Source organism: Ixodes scapularis, unplaced genomic scaffold, assembly GCF_016920785.2.
Source record: "Ixodes scapularis isolate PalLabHiFi unplaced genomic scaffold, ASM1692078v2 PGA_scaffold13__105_contigs__length_92229423, whole genome shotgun sequence".
In the NCBI taxonomy this organism is placed as follows: domain Eukaryota; kingdom Metazoa; phylum Arthropoda; class Arachnida; order Ixodida; family Ixodidae; genus Ixodes; species Ixodes scapularis.
In genome coordinates, this window is record NW_024609839.1 from 27,697,484 (window position 1) to 27,710,193 (window position 12,710).

Here is a 12,710-nt window from a genome sequence, read left to right on the forward strand (position 1 = left end):
TGATCACTTGTTTGACCGTTAAGCTTCACCATTTGAAATCTGTTTGTAAAGTAACTTTTGAGAACGGTATAAAAAGGCCCTCGAAAACCCATTCTGTGCAGCTTTGCTAACATGATTGAATGATCTATGGTATCAAAGGCTCGGGATAGGTCAAGAAACAGTGCGATAGCGATTTGATTATTGTCTAAAGCCTTATAAATGATATCCGAAAAATTTTCCATCAGCAAAGTCGTGTTTTTTTGTTTTCGAAACCCGTGTTGTGTTGAGAGTAATAAAGAAAATTTGTCACAAAATGAAGTCATCACTTTCGCTAGATACTTTTCCATGATGTGTGTCATGGCTGGAAGTATGGATATTGGTCTATAATTTGTTAGCTCTTTTTTAGATCCTTTTTTGTGTACTGGCCTTATGATAGACAATTTCATCCCGTCTGGAATATTTCCGCTTTCAAATATGCAATTGAGGATTGAAAGCAAAACACCTTTTAGTTTATAAAAGTTACAGTAATGATCCCGCACTCTTATCAGGTCATGTCCAGCTGGCTTGAATAAAGACATACTAGAAAGTATTTTTTCCAGATCGTACTCCGTCATCAAAGGTAAAAATGCTGAGTTTACACTGGTTCCGATATTGACAGGAATCTCACTGTTTTTATTTATCATGGCTCTTAAGTTCTGTACAGAATCAATAAACGCATGGTTAAAAGAGTTCGCAAGGACTCGAAAATTCGTTGTTTCTCCAAAGCTTTTTGCAATTACATCGTCAACGTTTTGTTTAGCCTTTATACCTGATAACTGCCGTGTTAGTTGCCATATTCTTCGAGGATTATCTTTGCAGTCTTTGAATTCCTTCAGATAATATTTCTTTTTTGCTAGTCGTATCGTAGCCGTTACTTTATTTCTCATTGTTCTGAATTCCTCTTTAAGAAGTGCATTATCCGGGTTTTTTCTACATCTTGCCCAAAGCTTGCCTTTTAAATAGCAGAGTTCCATTATGTCCTTATCGATCCACACGTTTTTATCTTTTCTTTTTTTAAGTTTTTTTCTTCTTTTTGAGTTAGAATAAATTTCTTGGAATTTTTCGACTAGTCGCGTATATGTAGCGATATGGTCACTTTCAATAAGCAGGTTCCAATCGTAATCTTGTATTAACCTGTCGATATTTTTGTTATCAAAAATAATTACATTATCATCTTCGGCCCGGGAGTTTTCAAAGATCTTCTCTTGCAGTAGTGTTGCAATTACAAAGTAATGATCTGCAACTTTTTGCTTGATCACCCCAGATAGTGTTCTCAATTCACTTACTCGAACTATAATGTGATCAATACAACTCCGCGTAATATTATCCCCTAGGCATTCTTCTCTTGTGTAGTCGTTAATAGCATTTTCCAGCCCAAACTCAGCTAAAATATCTAGGTACTGAGATGATCCACTTCTAAACAGATTTTTAACGTCAATGTTGAAATCACCCGCTAAAATTAAGTGAGGGTTACTGTTAAATTTTTTCAAAAAAGTACTTAATTCGTCGCAAAAAGGAACTATGCTATTAGTGGGCGGTCTGTACACAGCACACACTGTAAACGACTCGTTTTGCCGGTATATTGACACTGTTACCACTTCTGCAGTAATAAATGTGGTCTCCACGCGCTCTGACAGCCAGTCGTCTCGGACAAACGTCAACACACCCCCACCTCTACGTTTTTCGCGGCACAAGTAATGTGGACTGAAATTATTTAATTGGAACCCTTGACAGGCAGCTTCATCGACATTTATGTCAGTTAATATTATAACATCCAGCTTACTCAACCTGTCCAATAAATAAACGTTCAATTGATCCCAGTGTTTTTGCAGACTTCTAATATTAATGTGTAACAGTGTTAATGCATTACTTTCATTCTCTACTGTTGTACGTTGTGTAAACACATCCCAATCTGGGAATGACTGAAATGACCTTTCCATTTCAACGAATCTTGTTCAAATCTCTTGCATTGTCAATTCGAATAGAAGCAGCTCCTTCTCTTTGCCTCACAAATATCTTACCATTGCGCATCCAAACAAATTTGTACGACTTTTCTTTGGCCACATTCTTTGTATCCCAAAACAGCCCCCGAAGAGCTCTAGTTAAGTTTTCGTTAATGAATACTCCTTCAGTTCTGAGCGTTGTCCTTTTATCTGTCCACAAGTCCCTGCTCACTCTCTCCGTGAACCTAACCAGGATCGGAGGGATTTTTCCTTCTCTGGCCTTTAGCCTGTGCACGGCCTCGATTTGTTCGGGAGCGGGAACCGGAAGTTCAAGCTTTGATGCAAGGTCCTGAACAATCTTCATTACATCTTCCTGTCGTTGCTGCTTTATGCCGTGAATTTCAATATTTTTCCGACGAGAGTACATTTCCGCCTCGCTTAGTGCACCTCTAAGCTCGATCATCTCATGGGTATTTTGCTCTAGCCTCGCTTCCAGGTCTTCAGATTTCTTTCTCATTTCCCTCATTGTGTTTTCGTGCGTTTTTAGCGTCGAGAGAACCTCATAATATTTGGTGCTAAGCTCATTCAAGCTCTTTTCCATTCCTTCCACTGTCTTAGTCTGGTTCTCGATTTTCTCCATCATGACATCGCCTTTGCTCGACTGTGCACTAAGCGATTTTTCCACCCTTTCAATCTTTCCTAGCACGTTAGCCAACTTTCTATCTATCTCTGACATCCTAGTCATGATAGATGCCAAGGTACAATCTTGGGAATCCTGAGTCATCAGGTCACCCTCAATCGCTTTGACCGAATCCGCTGTTGTCAGACTGTTTGATCGCCTAGCGCGTGTGTTGCATGTGGCACAATGCCAGGATTTCAGAACTTCACTAGTCATGTTTTTAAACACCGTTTTGGTCGTACCGGAAGATTTCCCTACGTGGTAGGAATTTTCGCATCCGACGCACTCAATACACGGCGTATCTTTTGTCAAGGTTTTAAGGCATGCCAAACAATCAGTAGACCCAGACATTATGCAAATGACAAGAAAAGAAACGTACAGTAAACAGGCAAACTGGCAGTCCGGCAGAATACAACGCCCGATATATTTACATAGATAACGCTGTCTTACCTACAAGATGAAAAGCAGGCGATTATGTTCTGCACCGGCACAACGCCGGACTGCCATCAGGTGCCTTGGGACGGTTGCTTTTGTAGGCGCCAGCGCTGTCGTCGGCTGACGTCACACTTCCAAGCACGCCTCCCAGTCGTCACCGTCAGCTGATTGCAGATAGTCGGGGCGCCGCCTCTTGCCGATGACAGTGTAGATGTGGGACGAGTTGCGTTTCTTGTTTCGGCTGTCTACAAGATGAAAAGCAGGCGATTATGTTCTGCACCGGCACAACGCCGGACTGCCATCAGGTGCCTTGGGACGGTTGCTTTTGTAGGCGCCAGCGCTGTCGTCGGCTGACGTCACACTTCCAAGCACGCCTCCCAGTTGTCACCGTCAGCTGATTGCAGATAGTCGGGGCGCCGTCTCTTGCCGATGACAGTGTAGATGTGGGACGAGTTGCGTTTCTTGTTTCGGCTGTCTACAAGATGAAAAGCAGGCGATTATGTTCTGCACCGGCACAACGCCGGACTGCCCGAAAACGGGCGCCTAAGAGCTGCTCTCTAAAAATAAACAATATCTCGGTGTAAAGGTGGGCTAGATAAAAACAAAAGCGCTTGTATCAAAAAAATATTTCTTCAGTTGAATTTAGCGTTGGCTCCCTTGCCATTATAAATACTAATATGTCCCGCCAAACTCGTAAAAAAGTGTTGCTTCCATGCACGTCGATAAGATAACTACTCTATCCGAGGCACACGCTGGGAAGCTCTTATTCATTTTATTTCATTTCATATATTTCGCTCAGATCCTCCAAGCGACGCCGAGCAAAGTCTTCAAGTCGCGGACTACACGGTCCTGGGTTTGAATCCTGCTGCGCCGCCGGGAAAAGCTCGCTGATTATGGACATGTTTGATTGATCACTACTAAGTACGAGAGAAAAGAAATGAAGGTAGTGGAGAAATTGACAACCTTAGAAATGTTCTTAACCCCCAGATCGTCAAGAGAGCGCTGCTCATGGCAGCAGTGAGGTCCATTCACAAGAAATCAAGTCCTCGTTAGATTAGAACGATTTTACCAAAACTGCGCTTGAAAAGAAACTCTCTTTGCAGAGCGCACGGGGGTGTTTACCATGTTCTTAACCAGGCGAATATCCGCGCTTTTGCATATTTTTTGGTGCTCGCCTGCCACATACCCCTAACATTTATTTCTCGTGTATAGCTGCCAAAATATGTGCTTTAACCAGAAGTGCTCGGGCATTCTCTTGTTAACTGTAACTGTGAGTTGTGACTTAACCTTGAAAAAAGTTATAATAAACACCAGACGAGGAGACAGATTCAAGAAACAAGCTCCAATCAAAGGATGAAACCAGATTATCCAAAATCTTTCTGTAAATGATTTGAACCCTCTGTTGATTATTAACACTTTTCGCCACAGCAACGTGTCAGGCCATTTGACAACCTACGAAATAATGATCAGCTAACCTTTAGGAAATTACTGCCGAAGTCACTACCGAATCTAAATTTTAGACAAAGATGTGGTAAATGCCACAGGACACCAGCTTCTCAATGACCAATAGACTATTTGCTATTTCTCCCAAGTGCCCCGGCCCGCGCTAAAAGAATCATGGGAACGGTGTTCCTTCAGCTGGTTAGAAAATTTTATCTGCAACAGTGGTGTCATGCTTAGAACGAAACCAAAAACCGAAAACGCGCTATTCACAGTTCCTTTAGTGATCGATAATTTTGACTATACCCTTGGTTACACTGCTTTGAAGTTTAATTCGGAGTCACTCTGAACAAGCGCCTGATATAACCCAATGACCTGTCATACCGCTTTTAAAATTCCTCCTCAATGTCAGTGTTTTTAATACTGTGCATGCTGTCCGCCCTTCAACCTGAATGGGCTGCAGAAATCTCCTAAATTATTATCGTGGTGATATTAAGTTAGAAACGCTAAAATGCTATAAACAGCCCCGCGGACTCCAAGCTAAATCCTAGTTTTTGTTGTTGTGAATAACCGGCTTTTTAAGCAATTCCTGCTCAAACAACAATCACGAGAATGATAATAATGCAAGAGGTTTCTGCAGCTCAGGCCAGGTTGATAGGTGAATCGCATGCGCAGTATGAAAAATGCTGACTTTGACGAGCAATTTTAAAAGTGATATAACATGTCCTTGGGGTATATCAGGCGCTTGTTCAGGGTGACTCCGAATTACGTTCTTAAACTGAGTAACCATGGAGTCGGTCGAAAATTATCGATAAATAGGGAGTTGAAGGAACACCGTTCCCATGATTCCTCGAGTGCGGGCCGGGGCGCTTGGGAATATAGCAAATTGTCTATTCCTCTCTTGTTAAAACACAAATAGTACTTGCTTAGCGAATGCTGGCTAGAGTATTTAGGTATTCACATACCTCAGATTTATTGTTTCTCAACAGATCTCTATTGATATCTCCAACGAAGTAAACGAGTCCCTGACTCCAACTTTTACAAATTGTCGCAGTGAGCTCCTGTATAAATTGCCTCACACTTTTAGGAGAAGGTCAACAGTAGGCCAAAAGGCTCCGAGAGTGAAAGCAGTTCTCAATTTTTAAATAAATACATTCCGCATAATTGAACACTATATAAATCTCGTTACTATTCAGTTATTCTTAACAAAATCCACGATACCTCCTTCCAACGAAAACTGATGGCAGCACCAAAAAGAATTATAACAATCAACTGAAAAAAATCCCCGACTGCTTCTGAAACATTTGATTCTGTCAACAAAAAAACGTGAGACAAAACGTTTTTCACGACAACTTTGTAAAGTTCCCAATATTTCCCTTAGTTTTTATTATTCACGTGAAAGAACCGAAAAAGCCTGGGAGGTTTTCTGTCAACCGCTCAAACTCTAAAAATTCTGTGTACTTCCCAGTCGTACCAGCCATATCTAGCAGATTTTATCCAGATCTTGAAGAAAGTTGATTTGAATTGTGTCCATGCATTCTGACTTTTTAGCGTAGATTTTCCCCTATCTGACCCAAACAAACTTGAAACACTTTTCCTTCCCCCCTATCGCTTTCCGTCCAGAAAATTTTCTTGCCCACTCGAGACACGTGTTTATTAAAGGAGAACCCTGAATGAGCGTCCGAGAAGGTTAGTTTCCTTCCACGGCAACTCATCCATTTTTTTCTGACGTTAATATATATAAACAACACCAAAATGGGAGCAGCGGCACCCTTCTTAGCCAACAGGCGACACCAATTCGGTGCCATCATACTTCTAAAGGGGTGGTAGTGAATGTTTTGAAGTGAGTTCGTTTACAAGGAGGCCCACGTTTTCAATTGGGTTCGACGGCATGCCGTGGATTTCCAAAGAAGACTTACTAGCTAAAGTCTGCATGTCGTTCATGTCGCTCTGCATTTGCTGGATGGTGCACGTTTGCTCATGAAATACCTTCTTTGCTACTTGGAGCTCACGGTCAAGCTGCGCGATCTTTTTTTGTTAGCAATACATTTTTCCACAAGTGAATAGTATTTAGCCGAGCAAAATCAACTGATGCCTGTAATTCATTAACTTGGCCAGTGAGCTCCGCCATTGCTGGTTCAGGGCTAACGGTTCTTAAACTTTGGCTGGGAGTGGTATGAGTTTATCCACACTTTCCTTAATAGACCACAATATGTCTAGATTATTGTTCATCTCTTCTAAAGCCACCGAATAGCGCGACGAAGCCTGCGGGGCGTCTATACTGCTGACAGAGTGAGTCTTAGAGGATTTAGACGGCATCCCTTGCTTTGCTAGCTCTCCCGCTTTGCCACGCCCATTGATTTGAATCTGGTTTCGGCTACTCCAGCACATGTTCCAATATAGTAAGAGTTCGTGCATTCCACACAAGTTAGCTTGCCATCGCAAGGGACAGATTTTAAGCATTCGAGGCACTCCACAGCCCCTCGCGAGCAGTGTAGAAGAAAGTTAGAGTGCTCCAGGACTTATAGTTCACCTGCGCTTATCAATTAAAAAACAAAAAAAAAAACAAAAAAAAAAAAACTTAATTACTGTGGACACTCGGGAGGGTATTGTTCCAGTTGCCTAAACGCTTCCCCAGAAGTTTGAGTTGACAATAGAGACTGCTGGGAATGGTTGGTTGCGGAAGCAAAAAGGACAAAACTGAAAACATAAAAGTGTGTCTAGTGGCCTTCGAATCTCAATGCAAACACGAACTTGTGCAGCTTCTGGCTCCTTGGCAAACGCCGTAGCGGCCCTCGACGCAAACGTGAACTTGCGTTGGCACCGGCTCAATGGCGAATGCTCAGATGGGCATTTCTTGGCGATTCTTCGCACGAGGTCAACTGACGCTGCAGTTCCGGTAAGGCAATGACGCTCGTTGGCGGATAGCAGCCGAAAGACTGACGATGTGGAGCACGCTGAAGCAGCTCGACGCACGTTTGACGAAGGTACGCAGCGGAAGCATAAATGCTACTTAGTTTCGTCGTGCCTACTTTCGCTTGATTCCGTGCACAGGAACAGCAATCCGGCCTTGGTTGATGGCACACACATAAACTATAAAATAATAATAATAATAACTACAATAATAATATGTTTATTGGACATATATAAAAGAACAGTGCACATAAATGGGTCAATTCAAGCCAAAGGATGCTTGTGGGACAGGACCCGGCATGTGGAGCGACAAAATATACAGCAATGTTAAAAGCACTGCAACTAATGCTAAGAAAAACTATTCGAAAACAATAAAAATGTAGTCCTACAATCTCAAATTTGACAGTAATTGTTTTAATTTCCTAATGAAATTGGCTTCGTACGCATCATCAGGCAATCTATTAAAGGTAAATAGCACATAATAAGAACGAACTCTTTCCATATTGCGTAACACAACCTGGGATTCCGAATCGAGACGTGCAACGAAGATTTCTCCGGGCGACAAAGGTATACTTAATGTCATTATTCTAAAAATGGCGAAGCACGACAGTTTGCCTAAACAAACATGAACAACTCGGCATTCGCAAAGACTCGAAAATGTTCACATCAAACGAAGCTTCAAAATAATGCACAATAGTCAAATTCACACGGTCACATTCCTCGTTTTGGGAAAGTAGGAAAGGAGTGCTTCATTTTCGACAGCCGAAAACGGCGCACGCGGAACGCATTTAATAGAGCCAATGTTTCCAAAACTGTGAACAAAAAAGCACGCACCGTCCAAAGAACTAATTGCGTTTTATGATTTTGCTCCATACTTAACCTCCACATTCGTGTGACATGTTGAATGTAAGAGGTGGTTTTTGGTGGTTGTGCTTTAAACACAGCTTCTGTTCATGTATTTTGCTTAAGAACTAGTTTCAGGTTACTCTTAAGCCCGTTTGTTGCGGATTTACGGCTGTTTTAAACTGCAACGCAACTTGTGCGCAAATGAAAGCACAAACTGTGGATGGAGTCTTCGCACAGCATCTGGGAAATCGCAAGTAAAATCGCAACATGTAAAATAGGCTTTATCAGGAGTTTCTCACGTGGCGACCAGCGACTGGAGCAGATTGGAGATGGCGACGCCCTGCATTAATTAAGCATTAAAAGGCTGTATCTATTTTTTAAGGGTTGTGACGGTTACTGCTTCAACAAATTTAAACGCTGCCACGCGGCCTCCGCTGTGGCTCTGAAGTTTTCTCAAATCTGTTTTTAGATCACATAACATAATTATACCCTATTTGAAAATCCGGCAAAGACTTCCAGTGACATCCCGTGAAAACGGGGGAGGTTTTACCCGTTTTCACCCGAAACCAGCGCAGTTTATCATTCTTTACTAAAGGTTTTGCTTGTGGCGACTCACATTACCAGACGCACCCGGCTTTGTAGGAAGTTCTACTAGCAGCCTCACATAGTTACCGGACTTCAGCGGAAGTCGACGCGAGGGGAACGGCTAAAGCAAAGAAAGCCAAGACGAGCCAAACACTGAGTGTGTAATGGCGGCCGCTAACGCAGGGCCATTCTCGTGAGTGTTTTAGGGCGGGACGACGTTGCAATCCTGCAAGGAGTACGCCCAGCGAACTGCTTCGATGAAGACCTAGAAAGGTGGTCAGCTATCGCAGGCAACTAGCTATTTGCGACAGGCAAAAGTGTCTGGGGCAGTGCAGGTACGAGACCGCTTGGGCGGATAAGTTTCGTTCATGGGACTTAGTGTGTAATGGCGGCCGAAAACGCAGCTCTATTCTCGTGAGTTTTTTAGCTCAGGATGACGTTTGTTATAAACTCTGGCCACGACCGACGCTCCCACGGACCTTTTTATTATATGTTTTTCATGCTCGCCGGTGCTACTTCACCGATTTTCGTTCTGCGTGGGTCTCCCCGTGATGCGACTTCGCAAGGGAAGACGGATGACGTTTTTTTTTCTTACCCCGGTAAAGGGAGCGCCCTCGGGACTGGCGAGGCGGGGAATGCAAGGATGGAGAGAGGAACAGTTTTCAGAGCGTGACCGGACTAAGTTTTTGGGTAGAGAAGTGAACATGACTTTCGTGGTTGCGGGATGATCTGTGGAAAACTGTGGCCAGGCGACGCCATAGTTGAGGCTTCTTCATCGTCAGACTCGCAGCCGTCGTCTTCCTGCTGGACCACCACCGCGAAGAGCCCGATAATATGCCCCTTCGACTTCAATATAAGTGAGGCCTACCCTTCGAACTTTTTGAACTTCACGTTCCATTCTATTTCTTCTCCCGTCCGTTGTTTTTCTCTTTTATTGAATTGTCCAATGTTTCGTTTAGAACCTTAGTAATGTTGTAGCGCGCCGTCGGTTCCGCATTGTTTATTGTGTAGTTCACTGTTGGGGGAACCTTGTCTGTGTTGTCGTGCAATCCTTGCTTATTTGCCAAACCTCGATTTTTTAAAGTAAATATAAATACTCTTTGTTTGACTCGATGTGTGTCTGACTCAACTCATTGCGTTTACCCCGACTTGGGCACGCGCGCCAACCGGAACTGCTGACCTGCCTTATCAAAAAATGTTTCTCACAGTCATTGTAAAGGGCCGACGGGCGAACCGTAAAGGGAATAACCACTCTAGAGAGGATGACTGTGAAAACGTTGCAATCCTCCAAGAAGTTCGCGCAGCGAACTGTATTGAAGATCGAGAATGGTGGGCAGGGATCGCTGGCAGCATGTCATTTGCGACAGGCAATAGTGTCTGGGCCAGCGCAGTTACGAGACCTTTCGGGCAGATCCTAACTCAGAAAGCAAGGGGCAATCACTTTTAATGCGCAATATTTTTCTGTGATCGGGCGCCGGTTGGACTAAAGCCCCTTGATAAAGGTGTTTTCACAAGTACCGCCAACCATTGTTGTGGAAATGCGCAAGACACGTGCCACGAGCGGGTGCTCCGCCGCCATTCGCTTCCAAGGGTGGCTCATTTCAGTGCTGCGCCGCCATTTGCTTCCAAGGGCCGCTCGAGACCTGGGCCACGTGCGCTCGCGCATTTGGCGCTACTTGCAAAGACAAACAAAAACATATCGAGGGGCTTTAGGTTGGACTGGTGGATGCCATTTTTATATGTATATTTTTAATCATTATGTCATGTCTACTGCAGAAAGCCTGCGGTCACTTGTAATATGCAATATGTTTCAATACCTTTGAGCCAGTTATCCTGGCAGGTGCCACTTTTAAATTATTGATTATGTCACGCCTACCTCAGAAAACCTGTGGCAGACACTTTATTTTGCAATGTTCTCCGTGATTTATGGAACGGTTCTGACAAATTTATTTTTTAAATAAATCTAGTCATTATGATATGCCTACCTCCGAAAGCCAATGACACAACCTTTCATCTGCAATGCTTGTCTTGGTTCCTGGGACAGTTCTGCTGGTGAATAGAAGTTTTCATATCACAGGTAAATACAAGCTAATGGAACACCTTTACCTAACCTTGTAAAGTGGTTTATATTCTTTTTAAAACAACACCTGCAGTCTCTTTATTATCACACATTTCGTTTTCCTCGTACTAAAGGCTTTGTTTTATTTGTATCTGCTCTTTTTTTATACTTTCAGTTGCTCAAAGTGTTTAGATAAGTGCCATCATGGGCAGAATTCTGGGTCATATTATGGGGTATTTATTCTTAATATCATATGCATGGATGTTATAGTGCTGGTTGTGCAAATTGTTTGAGTGTTAGTTACCATGAGAAATAGAAATATGGAACTTTTAAGTGTATGTGGAATAACCAAATTTTGGTTACCGAACCGTCCAGCATCTGATAAACACACCACCCATAGTTCACTGGCTCCTACCTGAATTCCTTCCGGTGGCGTCAAAAAAACAAAACAAAAAAAAACACCCCAGTAATTTCCAGTAAATTCCGCTGAATCCAGGCAAATCCGGAGACTACCCGTTATTTCTGGTGAATCCAGAAGAATTCAGGGAGTTGTGGTAAATTCCAATGATTTCCGGAAAATCCTACCTATACCGGAAGTGAAAAGAGTCCAATAATCCAGTACATCGATCTTTCACTAGAAATGAGTTTGCGGTAAGATATATATATATGTATATTTTTTTTTAATTTTAATTTCAAGGCTGCCGCCGGGAAGGTGCGTAGAGGAGATTTATGTAGGGCAAGCTGCGGACTACTGATACAGAAACAAATTTTTCCAACCTACGTGATCTTATCAAAATAACTTGTATGAGACTAACAAGATAGAAACGAACCTCCTTCTAACCAAATAGTTTTTTATTTATTTCAAAATGTTTACATTGAGTCAAAAATGCATTTGCTTCAAAAACCAACCACAAATGTGCTGCAACGACGCTCTAACAATGGCCGTTTTCACAGTGACCAACGTGCATTTGTAACAAACATACATTAGCACATGGAGCTACAATTGTGGGGGGAATAAAATAGGCGTGTAATCAAAGGCCGTATTTAAGGTTTATCTTAAGCATGAAACTTATTTGTGTCGGGTTTTCAGTCCTTGCACATTCCGTTAAAATGAAGCTTAAAAATGCAGTAGACGTAAATGTTGAGAAATGTAAGTCGCCAAACACGATCCGTGGTATCCACAACACAAGGTCTCATTACACTGCTCAGCCACTGTGGGAGTGTCAAAAGGCTGGAAGGGTTTAAGAGCACATCTAAGCAAAATATTACACGCCCCTGTTTCGTAGGTTTTCACTCTGAAAAGCCTAAATCGTGGACAGTTCAGCAAAATACACCGCACACTCAATGGAATTCGCCTCTATTCACATTGAAAATAGAGTCCGTGGTTATCTGCTTCTCAAGTACGCAGATGAATGCCAAAATATATTCCATGAATACTTCTAGCATAGAATCAGAGACCTGATACATTGCGATGTTGTTTGCACACGAATGGTTCCTGCATATGGCGCGCTACATTAAGTAGCTAATATTTGACCTTCTCGATTGGATTTAGCATCGTTTCTTTGGGATGCCCGATAAAGTAAAAGAATCCTCAGATATAACGAAGCCATGATATTTCTACAACATCTCCACAAAGAACAATAGAAGTTTAGCTCACTAAACAGAAGAAGCACCGACAATATTATTCCGCAGCACCAGATCAGAAATAGAGGTCTAAGGTCGCCAAGACTGAGCACTGGCTCCGGAACGGGCATAGCATTGTTCTCTCGACGGTATGCAGTCTTAAATTTAC